The sequence below is a fragment of the Penaeus chinensis genome, chromosome 6 (genome assembly GCF_019202785.1).
Source record: "Penaeus chinensis breed Huanghai No. 1 chromosome 6, ASM1920278v2, whole genome shotgun sequence".
NCBI classification, from domain to species: Eukaryota; Metazoa; Arthropoda; class Malacostraca; order Decapoda; family Penaeidae; genus Penaeus; species Penaeus chinensis.
Window position 1 is genome coordinate 28,551,273 of NC_061824.1, and position 16,497 is coordinate 28,567,769.

Consider the following 16,497-nt stretch of genomic DNA (forward strand, 5'->3'; position numbering starts at 1 on the left):
GCTGTCTTCTATAATGTAATAGAGTAGTAATGTCTTTAACCTGTTAATGTTTGTGAGGATTTTTTCATGGGGGGGGGGGGGTGGAGGGTTGGTAATTTAACGATTATACATACACATACACCTATGGCTGTGTTTGTATATAAGAAAGTAAGCAACTGAAAGATACATACGTAAGTATAATATATGTCGATAATATATATATTTATATTATACATATATGTCTGTATATATAAATGTATATGTATATGTGTACTTGTGTATGTGTGTGCATATATATATGTATCGCATCCACAGACACACGCACACTTGCGCGCATCCACAGACACACGCACACTTGCGCGCATCCACAGACACACGCACACTTGCGCGCATCCACAGACACACGCACACTTGCGCGCATCCACAGACACACGCACACTTGCGCGCATCCACAGACACACGCACACTTGCGCGCATCCACAGACACACGCACACTTGCGCGCATCCACAGACACACGCACACTTGCGCGCATCCACAGACACACGCACACTTGCGCGCATCCACAGACACACGCACACTTGCGCGCATCCACAGACACACGCACACTTGCGCGCATCCACAGACACACGCACACTTGCGCGCATCCACAGACACACGCACACTTGCGCGCATCCACAGACACACGCACACTTGCGCGCATCCACAGACACACGCACACTTGCGCGCATCCACAGACACACGCACACTTGCGCGCATCCACAGACACACGCACACTTGCGCGCATCCACAGACACACGCACACTTGCGCGCATCCACAGACACACGCACACTTGCGCGCATCCACAGACACACGCACACTTGCGCGCATCCACAGACACACGCACACTTGCGCGCATCCACAGACACACGCACACTTGCGCGCATCCACAGACACACGCACACTTGCGCGCATCCACAGACACACGCACACTTGCGCGCATCCACAGACACACGCACACTTGCGCGCATCCACAGACACACGCACACTTGCGCGCATCCACAGACACACGCACACTTGCGCGCATCCACAGACACACGCACACTTGCGCGCATCCACAGACACACGCACACTTGCGCGCATCCACAGACACACGCACACTTGCGCGCATCCACAGACACACGCACACTTGCGCGCATCCACAGACACACGCACACTTGCGCGCATCCACAGACACACGCACACTTGCGCGCATCCACAGACACACGCACACTTGCGCGCATCCACAGACACACGCACACTTGCGCGCATCCACAGACACACGCACACTTGCGCGCATCCACAGACACACGCACACTTGCGCGCATCCACAGACACACGCACACTTGCGCGCATCCACAGACACACGCACACTTGCGCGCATCCACAGACACACGCACACTTGCGCGCATCCACAGACACACGCACACTTGCGCGCATCCACAGACACACGCACACTTGCGCGCATCCACAGACACACGCACACTTGCGCGCATCCACAGACACACGCACACTTGCGCGCATCCACAGACACACGCACACTTGCGCGCATCCACAGACACACGCACACTTGCGCGCATCCACAGACACACGCACACTTGCGCGCATCCACAGACACACGCACACTTGCGCGCATCCACAGACACACGCACACTTGCGCGCATCCACAGACACACGCACACTTGCGCGCATCCACAGACACACGCACACTTGCGCGCATCCACAGACACACGCACACTTGCGCGCATCCACAGACACACGCACACTTGCGCGCATCCACAGACACACGCACACTTGCGCGCATCCACAGACACACGCACACTTGCGCGCATCCACAGACACACGCACACTTGCGCGCATCCACAGACACACGCACACTTGCGCGCATCCACAGACACACGCACACTTGCGCGCATCCACAGACACACGCACACTTGCGCGCATCCACAGACACACGCACACTTGCGCGCATCCACAGACACACGCACACTTGCGCGCATCCACAGACACACGCACACTTGCGCGCATCCACAGACACACGCACACTTGCGCGCATCCACAGACACACGCACACTTGCGCGCATCCACAGACACACGCACACTTGCGCGCATCCACAGACACACGCACACTTGCGCGCATCCACAGACACACGCACACTTGCGCGCATCCACAGACACACGCACACTTGCGCGCATCCACAGACACACGCACACTTGCGCGCATCCACAGACACACGCACACTTGCGCGCATCCACAGACACACGCACACTTGCGCGCATCCACAGACACACGCACACTTGCGCGCATCCACAGACACACGCACACTTGCGCGCATCCACAGACACACGCACACTTGCGCGCATCCACAGACACACGCACACTTGCGCGCATCCACAGACACACGCACACTTGCGCGCATCCACAGACACACGCACACTTGCGCGCATCCACAGACACACGCACACTTGCGCGCATCCACAGACACACGCACACTTGCGCGCATCCACAGACACACGCACACTTGCGCGCATCCACAGACACACGCACACTTGCGCGCATCCACAGACACACGCACACTTGCGCGCATCCACAGACACACGCACACTTGCGCGCATCCACAGACACACGCACACTTGCGCGCATCCACAGACACACGCACACTTGCGCGCATCCACAGACACACGCACACTTGCGCGCATCCACAGACACACGCACACTTGCGCGCATCCACAGACACACGCACACTTGCGCGCATCCACAGACACACGCACACTTGCGCGCATCCACAGACACACGCACACTTGCGCGCATCCACAGACACACGCACACTTGCGCGCATCCACAGACACACGCACACTTGCGCGCATCCACAGACACACGCACACTTGCGCGCATCCACAGACACACGCACACTTGCGCGCATCCACAGACACACGCACACTTGCGCGCATCCACAGACACACGCACACTTGCGCGCATCCACAGACACACGCACACTTGCGCGCATCCACAGACACACGCACACTTGCGCGCATCCACAGACACACGCACACTTGCGCGCATCCACAGACACACGCACACTTGCGCGCATCCACAGACACACGCACACTTGCGCGCATCCACAGACACACGCACACTTGCGCGCATCCACAGACACACGCACACTTGCGCGCATCCACAGACACACGCACACTTGCGCGCATCCACAGACACACGCACACTTGCGCGCATCCACAGACACACGCACACTTGCGCGCATCCACAGACACACGCACACTTGCGCGCATCCACAGACACACGCACACTTGCGCGCATCCACAGACACACGCACACTTGCGCGCATCCACAGACACACGCACACTTGCGCGCATCCACAGACACACGCACACTTGCGCGCATCCACAGACACACGCACACTTGCGCGCATCCACAGACACACGCACACTTGCGCGCATCCACAGACACACGCACACTTGCGCGCATCCACAGACACACGCACACTTGCGCGCATCCACAGACACACGCACACTTGCGCGCATCCACAGACACACGCACACTTGCGCGCATCCACAGACACACGCACACTTGCGCGCATCCACAGACACACGCACACTTGCGCGCATCCACAGACACACGCACACTTGCGCGCATCCACAGACACACGCACACTTGCGCGCATCCACAGACACACGCACACTTGCGCGCATCCACAGACACACGCACACTTGCGCGCATCCACAGACACACGCACACTTGCGCGCATCCACAGACACACGCACACTTGCGCGCATCCACAGACACACGCACACTTGCGCGCATCCACAGACACACGCACACTTGCGCGCATCCACAGACACACGCACACTTGCGCGCATCCACAGACACACGCACACTTGCGCGCATCCACAGACACACGCCCCTTCCCACCACGCACACGAAACCCCGGCGCATGACACACGCCCGCACCCCACGCCACCCCCCCACCCCCTACGAACACGCACACTTACGTACGCATCCCCGCGGCACAAACATAAAACCACACCCCAATGGCATATTTTTATACTATACTTTTATAAATTTATATTTTTACATGTAGACTTGATATCCATATTTTAAAATTGAAATTACACAGCTGTTTTAGGATTTTAAAAAATTGAGTTCAAAGCAGAGGGGGTTTTTCGATCCAGGGGACCTCGGGGGTTAGGGGCCCCAGCCCCGGCCTTTCCCTGCGCCATTTTCTGCTCTGTCTTATATAATGAAAGTAAGAAAAATTTGTCTTTACCTGGTGCGGGTTTGTGAACTTTTTTTTTTTCCTTTTTTGGGGGGGGAGGGGGGGAGGAAATTTAACAATAAAAACTTACACAGGGGCCCCTTTACCGGCGGCTTTTTGGGAAAATTTTTTCTCTCCTTTTTAAAATTTATATATGTGGTTATATGTATGTGTATATATGTTATGCAATTATGTATGCATATATGTATATGTATGTATTGAACCAACAGAAAACGTATATGCACACAAAGACACACACACAAGCACACGCATCCACACGCACACTTACGCGCACGCACGCACAGACGCACGCAAACTTACACACATGCGTGAGCACACATACACAAACACACAATGACATATTTATACGTATATATTTATATATACATGTAGACATGCATATCCATATATATATACATATAACCACATATATACATATAAAAAAGGAGAGATAATCTCTCAAACAGCAGCAGATAATGACATTGTGTATTATTGTTAATTACTACCCCCCCCCCCCAAGAAAATGTTCACAAACAGTACCAGGTAAAGACATTACTTCTCATCTGCATTATAGAAGACAGAGCAGAGTGGCGCAGTGGAAGCGTGCTGGCCCCATAACCCAGAGGTCCGAAATCGAAACCACGCTCTGCTAGAACTCATATTAATCCTAAACAGCTGTGTAGATTTAAAGTACGGTTAACAAATCCCTATTCTGATTTTATAGCTTTCTTTGAAATATAAAATATATATTAATAATAGTTTAATACTGATCAATACAGGCATCACAAAGACAGGTAAATTAGGTAGGGAAACAATAAAGATGATGGTATATGAAAAATTCACACTTCACACGCAATAACACGTTCAATCATGGGAAAACAAGGGCACTGTGATATCCACTCACTCGTCCAAGTGCTTAATCACCAAGGAGTCAGTTATTAGTCCTACCTATCTCACCTGTTTACCTTTTTCCTTGACGTTTGGAAAGGGTCCTTATTATTATTTTATCGTCTTAAATGTTATCGAGATTTTAATAACAATTGTATAATCATAACATCAATAACAACAATAACTGTATCGATGTCATCTGTATTAAAAAGAAAAACGTTTCCCGTCTATTCAAGGAATGGGGGAAATCAGGATCGGTCACTAGGGCCTACTGATAGACTCCTTACTGGTTGAGCACATGTGAAGCCATCTACATGTAACAAAATTCTAAAAAAAACAACTACAGAACATAAATCTGGGGCGGTTGGGTTAACGATTACACACATACACAGCCACACCTGTGGGTGTGTATGTGAGAGAAAGTAAGCAACTGAGAAATAGGTACATTTATATACATATTTCGATTAAATGTACTATATATGCATATGTACATGTTAAAAAATAAATGTATACATATATACATACATATATAAAATCACATATATATATACATATAAAACAAGGAATGAAAACACTCAAACAGCAGCAGGTAAAGTCATTACTTCCCATCTACATTATAGAATACAGAGCAGAGTGGCGCAGTGGAAGCGTGCTGGGCCCATAACCTAGAGGTCCGTGGATCGAAACCAAGCTCTGCTAGAACTCATTAATCCTATACAGCTGTGTAGATATGAATTGCGGTTAACAAATCCCAATCCTGATTTTACATGTTTCTTTGAAATATAAAATATATATTAATAATAGTCTAATACTGATCAATACTGTATTTGAAATCTATACAGCTGATTAGGAATAATATGAGTTCTAGCAGAGCGTGGTTTCGATCCACGGACCTCTGGGTTATGGGCCCAGCACGCTTCCACTGCGCCACTCTGCTCTGTCTTCTCTAATGTAATAAAGTAGTGATGTCTTTACCTGTTAATGTTTGTGAGGATTTTTTTCGGGGGGGGGGGGAGTTTGGTAATCAACGATTATTCATACACATACACCACTGACTGTGTTTGTGTATAAGAAAGTAAGCAACTGAAAGATACATACCTAAGTATAATATATATGTCGATAATATCTATATATTTATATTATACATATATGTCTGTATATATAAAAGTATATGTATATGTATGTGTACTTGTGTATGTGTGTGTGCATATATATGTGTGTGTATTTTGCTGATTCAATACATACATATAAACACATATAAAAGCACATATATATATATTAAATATAACTAGTATATATTAAATTATATAACTAATATACATACATACATATGAACACACATACATATTCTATACATATATTTATATATGTACACATATATGTTCTATACATATACTTATATATATATACACATTCATATATATTTACATGAATTACATGTATACATATATATTCATGTATATTCATATACCTATATATCCATATATATCCAGATATTTGTATATATATGGGTATGAATATATATATATTTGCGTATATATAATATATATGTCTGTCTGTCCCCTTAAATAATTCTCACAAACGGCAACAGAGAGACATTATTTCCGTGGATCGAAACTGCTAAAACTCCTATGCAGCCGTGTAGATTTATTAACAAATTCCTATTTTTCGAGTCACATCCTAAATTTAAAGGTTTCTTTACATTTATGCTCATACACACTGTTGTCAGGGCCAATACATAATCGGACGGCTATATAACATAAACACACTAAAGCAGTGGTTCCTAACCAAAGGGGGCACGAGCCATTGGAAAAGGAGAGTAATATCTCATGGTCTATAACGTATTTGGTCACATAATGAAAATTTTAATTATAATGCACTAATTCATACTCATTAAAAAGACTAGCAAAACATACTGACAATTTTCTTTAAAATCTGGAAGGAAATTTTATTTACAGATGCAAGAGAGGCTTGGAGGGAAGGACAAATTCCTAAAAGGGTGTGTGGTAGTAAAAATAGAAATATATTAATAGTCTTATCCTTATCACTCTAGGCATCAGAAAGACAAACAAATTAGGTAGGGAAACAATAAATATGAAGGTAAATTAAAAATTCACACCTGCACTTGCATACAATAACACAGTGAACCAATGGAAAACATAGTAGCTATGTACTATTTGTAGCCCATCCAAAAAAGGATATACACATGAAGATGGATGCAGTGGTAAAAATAAAAATATAAAAATAAATACATATATACGATATATATATATATATATATATATATATATATATATATATATATATATATATATATATATATATATATATATATATATATATATATATATATATATATATATATATATATATATATATATATATATATATATATATATATATATATATATATATATATATATATATATATATATATATATATATATATATATATATATATATATATATATATATATATATATATATATATATATATATATATATATATATATATATATATATATATATATATATATATATATATATATATATATATATATATATATATATATATATATATATATATATATATATATATATATATATATATATATATATATATATATATATATATATATATATATATATATATATATATATATATATATATATATATATATATATATATATATATATATATATATATATATATATATATATATATATATATATATATATATATATATATATATATATATATATATATATATATATATATATATATATATATATATATATATATATATATATATATATATATATATATATATATATATATATATATATATATATATATATATATATATATATATATATATATATATATATATATATATATATATATATATATATATATATATATATATATATATATATATATATATATATATATATATATATATATATATATATATATATATATATATATATATATATATATATATATATATATATATATATATATATATATATATATATATATATATATATATATATATATATATATATATATATATATATATATATATATATATATATATATATATATATATATATATATATATATATATATATATATATATATATATATATATATATATATATATATATATATATATATATATATATATATATATATATATATATATATATATATATATATATATATATATATATATATATATATATATATATATATATATATATATATATATATATATATATATATATATATATATATATATATATATATATATATATATATATATATATATATTATATATATATGTACATATGTATGTATATATATGGATATGCATGTCTACACGTATATATAAATGTATACGTATATGTATAGATATATGACATTGTGTGTGTATGTGTGTGCTCGTGCATGCGTGCGTAAGTGTGCGTACGTCTCTGCGTTCGTGTGCGTCTGTGCATGCGCGTAAGTGTGCGTAAGTCTCTGCGTGCGTGTGCGTCTGAGCGTGAGTGTGCGTCTAAAGGTGCGTGTGCGTCAGTGCATGCGCGTGTGTGTGTGTGTGTGTGTGTGTGTGTGTGTGTGTGTGTGTGTGTGTGTGTGTGTGTGTGTGTGTGCATATGTTTTCTGTTGATTCAATACGTACAAATACATACATGCATACATAATTCCATAACAAATATATATACATACATATAACCACATATATACATATAAAAAAAGGAGAAAAATCTCAAAAGCAGCAGGGGGTAAAGACATTATGTGTGTTTAATAGTTAATTACTAGGCCTCAGCCCCCCCCCCCCCCCCGAAAATCTTCATAAACAGCAACAGGTAAAGACATTACTTCTCATTTACATAATAAAAGACAGAGCAGAGTGGCGCAGTGGAAGCGTGCTGGGCCCATAACCCAGAGGTCCGTGGATCGAAACCACGCTCTGCTAGAACTCATATTAATCCTATACAGTTGTGTAGACTTCAAGTACGGTTAACAAATCCTTATCCGGGTTTACAGGTTTCGTTGAAACGTAAAACAAAATATGTCTAATACTGATCAATACAGGCATCATAAAGACAAGTAAATTAGGTTGGGAAACAATAAAGATGATGGTATATGAAAAATTCACACTTCAAACGCAATAACACGTTCAATCATTCGAAAACACGGGCGCTGTGATCTCCTCTCATTCGTCCAAGGGCTTAATCACCAAGTAGTCAGTTATTATCTATCTCACCTGTTTACCCTTTTCCTCGACTTTTGGAAAGGGTCATCTGCATTATTTCATTGTCTTAAATATTATTGAGATTCCAATGACAATTAACAATCATAACATCAATAACAATAATAACTATTGATGTCAACCATATTAAAAATAAAAAACCTCGCCGATTCAAGGAATTGGGAAATCAGGATCGGTTACTAGGGCCTACTGATTGAGCACATGTGAAGCCAAATATATGTAACAAAATTCACAAAAACTACAGGGGACAGAACAGAAATCCGGGTTAATGATTACACATACACTTCCACACCTGTCGGTGTGTATATGTGAGAAAACAAACAACTGAGAGATAGGTACGTATGTAGATATATATATTTCGATTATATGTGATATATATGTACTATATATGTATATATGCATGTGTATATATAAATGTATACGTATATACATACATACATACATAATTACATTGCATATATACATACATATATAAAACCACATATATATGTACATATAAAAAAGGAAAGAAAAAAAGGAAAGAAAAAAATTCAAACAGCAGCAAGTAAAGACATTGTGTATGTATAATTAGTAATTTAAAAACCTCACCTTCTAAAAAAAAAAAAAAAAAAAAAAAAAAAAAAAAAAAAAAAAAACAGCACCAAGTAAAGACATTACTTCTCAAATATGTTATAGAAGACAGAGCAGATTGGCGCAGCGGAAGCGTGCTGGGCCCATAACCCAGAGGTCCGTGGATCGAAACCACGCTCTGCTAGAATTCATATTAATCCTATACAGCTGTGTAGATTTCAAGTACGGTTAACAAATCCCTATCCTGATTTTACAGGTTTCTTTGAAATGTAAAATATATAGTAATAATAGTTTAATACTGATCAATACAGCCAAATTAGGGAGGGAAACAATAAAGATGATAGTATATGAAAAAATCACACTTCCCGCAATAACACGTTCAATCATGCGGAAACACGGGCACATTAGAAAACAGCCTCAGCGGTAAAAGTGAAGGCAAGCAAGCCTCGGGGACAAAGCTCGGCAATGTAAAGGTGCCAAGTAGTTCGACAAACACCGCATAGGTGATGGCACAGAAAGAACATCTCTTTCATCATATGCAAGAATGGGAGGATATCATAGTGACCGTGTTTTCCAATGATTCACTGTGTTATTGTATGAATGTGCTAGGTGTGAATTTTTTATTGTTTCCCTACCTAATTTGCTTGTCTTTATGATGCCTATAAAGATCAGTAGTAAAATATTATTACTATATTCTCATTCAGTTTAAGTTCTATAGCCGTCAGATTTTGTATCGTCCCTGATTCCAGTGTGTAAGATGATGTGCCTCGAAAATTTGGGATTTGATTACTGTATTTGAAATCTATACAGCTGTTTAGGAATAATATGAGTTCTAGCAGAGCGTGGTTTCGATCCACGGACCTCTGGGTTATGGGCCCAGCACGCTTCAACTGCGCCACTCTGCTGTCTTCTATAATGTAATAAAGTAGTAATGTCTTTACCTGTTAATGTTGGTGAGGATTTTTTTTCGGGGGGGGGGGAGGTTTGGTAATTAACGATTATACATACACATACAACTGTGGGTGTGTTTGTGTATAAGAAAATAAGCAATTGAAAAATGCATACGTAAGTATAATATACATGTCGATAATATATATATACATATACATATATGTCTGCGTATATGAATGTATTTTTATATGTGTACTTGTGTATATGAGTGTGCATATATATATGTATTTTTCTGATTCAATACATACATATACATACATATACAAGTATATATATATATCAAATATAACTAATACATATATACGTATGTGCACACATATGTATTATATACATATATTTATATATGTTCACATATATGTTCTATACATATACCTATATATATACACATTCATATATATTTACATGCATTATATGTATACATATATATTCATGTATATTCATATACATATATATCCATATATATCCAGATATTTGTGTATATATATGGGTATGAATATATATATGCGTATATATAATATATATATATATGTGTGTGTGTCTGTGTCCCCTTAAATATTTCTCACAAACGGCAACAGATATACATTATTTCCGTGGATCGAAACAACGTTCTGTTAAAACTCCTATGTAGCCGTGTAGATTTGTTAACAAATTCCTATTTTTCGAGGCAAATCCTAAATTTAAAGGTTTCTTTACTATTATGATCATACACACTGTATTCTGGGGCAATACAAAATCTGACGGCTATAGAACATAAACACACTAAAGCAGTGGTTCCTAACCAAAGGAGGCACGAGCCATTGGAAAAGGAGAAAAATATTTCTAATTATTTTTGTTATTCTCTTAACGAGAGCATGGTCACATAATGGAAAGTTTAATTATAATGCACTAATTCATACTCATTAAAAAGACTAACAAAACATACTTACAATGTTCTTTAAAATCTGAGAGGGAATTTATTTACAGATGTAAGATAGGCGTGGAGGGAATTTATTTATGAATATCTGTATATATGAATATATGTGTATATATGTAATGTATCTAACTATATATTTATAAATGTGTGTAAATATATATATATATATATGTATATATTTTATATATATTAGTTGTATAATTAAATATGTATGTGCACTGAATCAGCAGAATATATATGTATACATATTTATACATATATTTATATATATAGATATATACATACATATATACGACATATATATTATCTATTTACGCATCTGTCAGTTGCTCACGCTCTTTCTCTCATACAGAAACATGTATGATTGTTAATTACCAAACCCCCCCCACCCCCCAAAAAAGTCCTCATTTTCAGCAACAGGTAAAGAAATAACTTCTTATTTACATAATATAAGACAGAGCAGAGTGGCGCAGTGGAAGCGTATTGGACCCATAACCCAGAGGTCCGTGGATCGAAACCACGCTCTGCTAGAACTCATAGTAATCATATACAGCTGTGTAGATTTCAAGTACGGTTAACATATCCCTATCCTGATTTTACAGGTTTCTTTGAAATATAAAATATATACTGATAGTATATAAAATATATACTGATACACTCCTGGCTGGTTGAGCACATGTGAAGCCAAATGTAACAAAATTCACAAAGAAAACTACAGGGGACAAAATACAAATCCGGGGCGATTGGGTTAACGATTACACACCTACACACCCACACCTGTGGGTATATGTGAGAAAGAATGTAAGCACCTGAGACAAAGGTATGTATGGAGATATATATACTTCGATTATATATATTATATATATGTATATATTTAAGTATATATATGGATATGCATGTCAACATGTATATATAAATGTATACGTATACATACATATAACCACATATATATACATATAAAAAAGGAGAGAAAAATCTCTCAAACAGCAGCGGGTAAAGACATTGTGTGTGCTGGGCCCATGACACAGAGGTCCGTGGATCGAAACCACGCTCTGCTAGAACTCATATTAATCCTATACAGCTGTGTAGATTTCAAGTACAGTTAACAAATCCATATCCTGATTTTATAGGTTTCGTTGAAATGTAAAACAAAATATGTCTAATACTGATCAATACATTCAACATAAAGACAGGTAAATTGGGTAGGGAAACAATGTAGATGATGGTATATGAAAAATCACACTTCACACGCAATAACACATCCAATCATTGGAAAACACGGGCACTGTGATATCCTCTCTTTCGTCCAAGTGCTTAATCACCAAGGAGGCAGTTATTAGTCTTACCTATCTCACCTGTTTACCCTTTTCATCGACTTTTGAAAAGGGTCCTTTGAATTATTTAATTGTCTTAAATGTTATCATTTCAATAAAAAAATATTAATCATAACATCAATAACAATAACAGTATTGATGTCAACTGTATTAAAAAGAAAAACATTTTCTCGCCAATTCAAGGAATTGGGAAATCAGGATCGGTCACTACAGCCTACTGATAGACTCCTTACTGGTTGAGCACATGTGAAGCCATCTATATGTAACAAAATTCACAAAAAAACTACAGGGGACAGAACAGAAATCCGAGGCGGTTGGGTTAACGATTACACACATACACACCCACAGTTGTGGGTGTGTAAGTGTGAGAGATAAAGTAAGCAAGTGAGAGATAGGTACGTATGTAGATATATATATATTTCGATTATATATACTATATATATATATGTATATATGCATGTGAGTACATAAATGTATACGTATATATATACATATAAATACATATATATGTACATATAAAAAAGGAAAAAAAAATCAAACAGCAGCAGGTAAAGACATTGTGTGTATGTATAATTGTTAATTACCAAACCTCCCCTCCACCCCCCCACACACACCTCGAAGAAAATTTTCACAAGTAGCAAAGTAAAGACATTACTTCTCATCTACGTTATAGAAGACAGAGCCGAGTGGCTCAGTGGAAGCGTGCTGGGCCCATAACCCAGAGGTCCGTGGGTCGAAACCACGCTCTGCTAGAATTCATATTAATCCTATACAGCTGTATAGATTTCAAGTATAGTTAACAAATCTTTGAAATGTAAAATATATAGTAATGGTAGTCTAATACTGATCAATACAGGCAAATTAGGTAGAAAAATAATAAAGATGATGGTTTATGAAAAATTCACACTTCACGCAATAACACGTTCAATCATGGGGAAACACGGGCACATAAGAAAACATTAGCCTGAGCGGTAAAAGTGAAGGCAAGCAAGCTTGAGGTAGACCGAGAAAAAAACATTCCTTGACAAGTTCAATATATAAACACTTCGATGCCTCTATGACAAAGCTCGACAATGTTAAAGTATCAGATAGTTCCACAAACACCGCATAGGTGATGGCACAGAAAGAACATATCTTTTATCATATGCAAGAATGAGAGGATATCATAGTGCCCGTGTTTTCCTATGATTCACTGTGTTATTGCATGTATGTGCTACGTGTGAATTTTTTTATTGTTTTCTTACCTTATTTGCTAATCTTTATGATGCCTATATTGATCAGTAGTAGAGTATTATTAATATATTCTCATTCAGTTTGTTTAAGTTCTATAGCCGTCAGATTTTGTATCGTCCCTGATTCCAGTGTGTACGATGATGTGCCTCGAAAATTTGGGATCCGATTACTGTATTTGAAATATATACAGCTGTTTAGGAATAATATGAGTTCTAGCAGAGCGTGGTTTCGATCCACGGACCTCTGGGTTATGGGCCCAGCACGCTTCCACTGCGCCACTCTGCTCTGACTTCTATAATGTAATAGAGTAGTAATGTCTTTACCTGTTAATGTTTGTGAGGATTGTTTCGGGGTGGGGGGGGGGGGAGAGAAAATGTTTGGTAATTAACGATTATACATACACATACACCTATGGTTGTGTTTGTGTTTAAGAAAATAAGCAACTGAATATATATATTTATATTATACATATATGTCTGTATATATAAATGTATATGTATATGTGTACTTCTGTATATGTGTATGTATATATACACATACATACATATACACACATAAACAAGCATATATATATTAAATAATACTAATATATATTAAATAATAAAACTAATATAATTTTATACATATGTACACATGTATTCTATACATATATTCATATATGTACATATATATGTTCTATACATATACTTATATATATACACATTCATATATATTTACATGCATTAGATATATACATATATTCATGTATATTCATATACATATATATCCAGATATGTGTATGTATATGGGTATGAATATATATACGTGTATATATATATATCTGTGTCTGTGTCCCTTAAATTATTCTCACAAATTGCAACAGATAGACATTATTTCCGTGGATCGAAACCACGTTCTGCTAAAACTCCTATGCAAACGTTTACAGGTTTCTTTACATTTATGCTCATATACACTGCATCAGGGGCAATACAAAATCTGACGGCTATAGAACATAAACACACTAAAGCAGTGGTTCCTAACCAAAGGGGGCACGAGCCATTAGAAAAGGAGAGTAATATCTCTAATTATCTTTGTTATTCTCTTAACGAGAGCATGGTCACATAATGGAAAGTTTAATTATAATGCCACTAATACATATTCATTAAAAAGACTAGCAAAACATACAATTTTCTTTAAAATCTGGAAGGGAATTTTATTTACAGATGCAAGAGAGGCGTGGAGGGAAGGACAAATTCCTAAAAGGGTGTGTGGTAGTTAAAATAAAAATATATTAATAGTCTTATCCTTATCACTCTAGGCATCAGAAAGACAAACAAATTAGGTAGGGAAACAATAAAGATGAAGGTAAATGAAAAATTCACACTTGCACCTGCATGCAATAACACAGTGAACCAATGAAAAACATAGTTGCTATGTACTATTTGTAGCCCATCCAAAAAAGGATATACACATAGCAAAGGATTTCCCGGATTTTCCTAGAATGTAAATGCCCATTGCCCAAATACAAGTTTTACTATCCATGCGGGATCAGTGATTTTGGTGCCTTTTTGAAGCCTAAATACTATGTTTTGTTTCAGATTTATTATTATGTTAATAGTTTTCAAAGAGTAAATAAACATTACCATATTTATAGGAACGTTCCTCATATTGCGTTTCCACTAAGTAGTTTTGTTGATAAAGATTGCCTTTTTGAAATAAAAATACAATAAGATAAATGCTCTCGAAGAATGTGATTTCGATCCATGGATCTCTGGATTATGGGCCCAGCACGCTTCCACTGCTGGGCCCATGGAAATTTTAATTACAATACACTAATTCAGACTCACTAAAAAGACTAACAAAATATACAATGTTCTTTAAAATCTGGGAGGGAATTTTATTTACAGATGCAAGATAGGCGTGGAGGGAATTTATTTATGAATATCTATGTGAATAATGTGTATATATGTAATGTATCTAACTATATATGTATATATATGTATATAAATAAATTTGTGTAAATGTATATATGTATATATATCATATATATTAGTTGTATAATTAAATATGTATGTATGTACT

At 37.4% G+C, this 16,497-nt stretch overlaps 2 non-coding genes across 2 annotated transcripts; both read right to left on the reverse strand.

Annotated features, from left to right (window-relative positions):
• Positions 1-6,020: 6,020 nt before the first annotated feature.
• Trnam-cau lies at positions 6,021-6,092 on the reverse strand. Its single transcript has one exon. It is a non-coding gene; the product is annotated as a tRNA-Met (tRNA).
• An 8,557-nt stretch (positions 6,093-14,649) lies between these two features.
• Trnam-cau lies at positions 14,650-14,721 on the reverse strand. Its single transcript has one exon. It is a non-coding gene; the product is annotated as a tRNA-Met (tRNA).
• Positions 14,722-16,497: the final 1,776 nt, after the last annotated feature.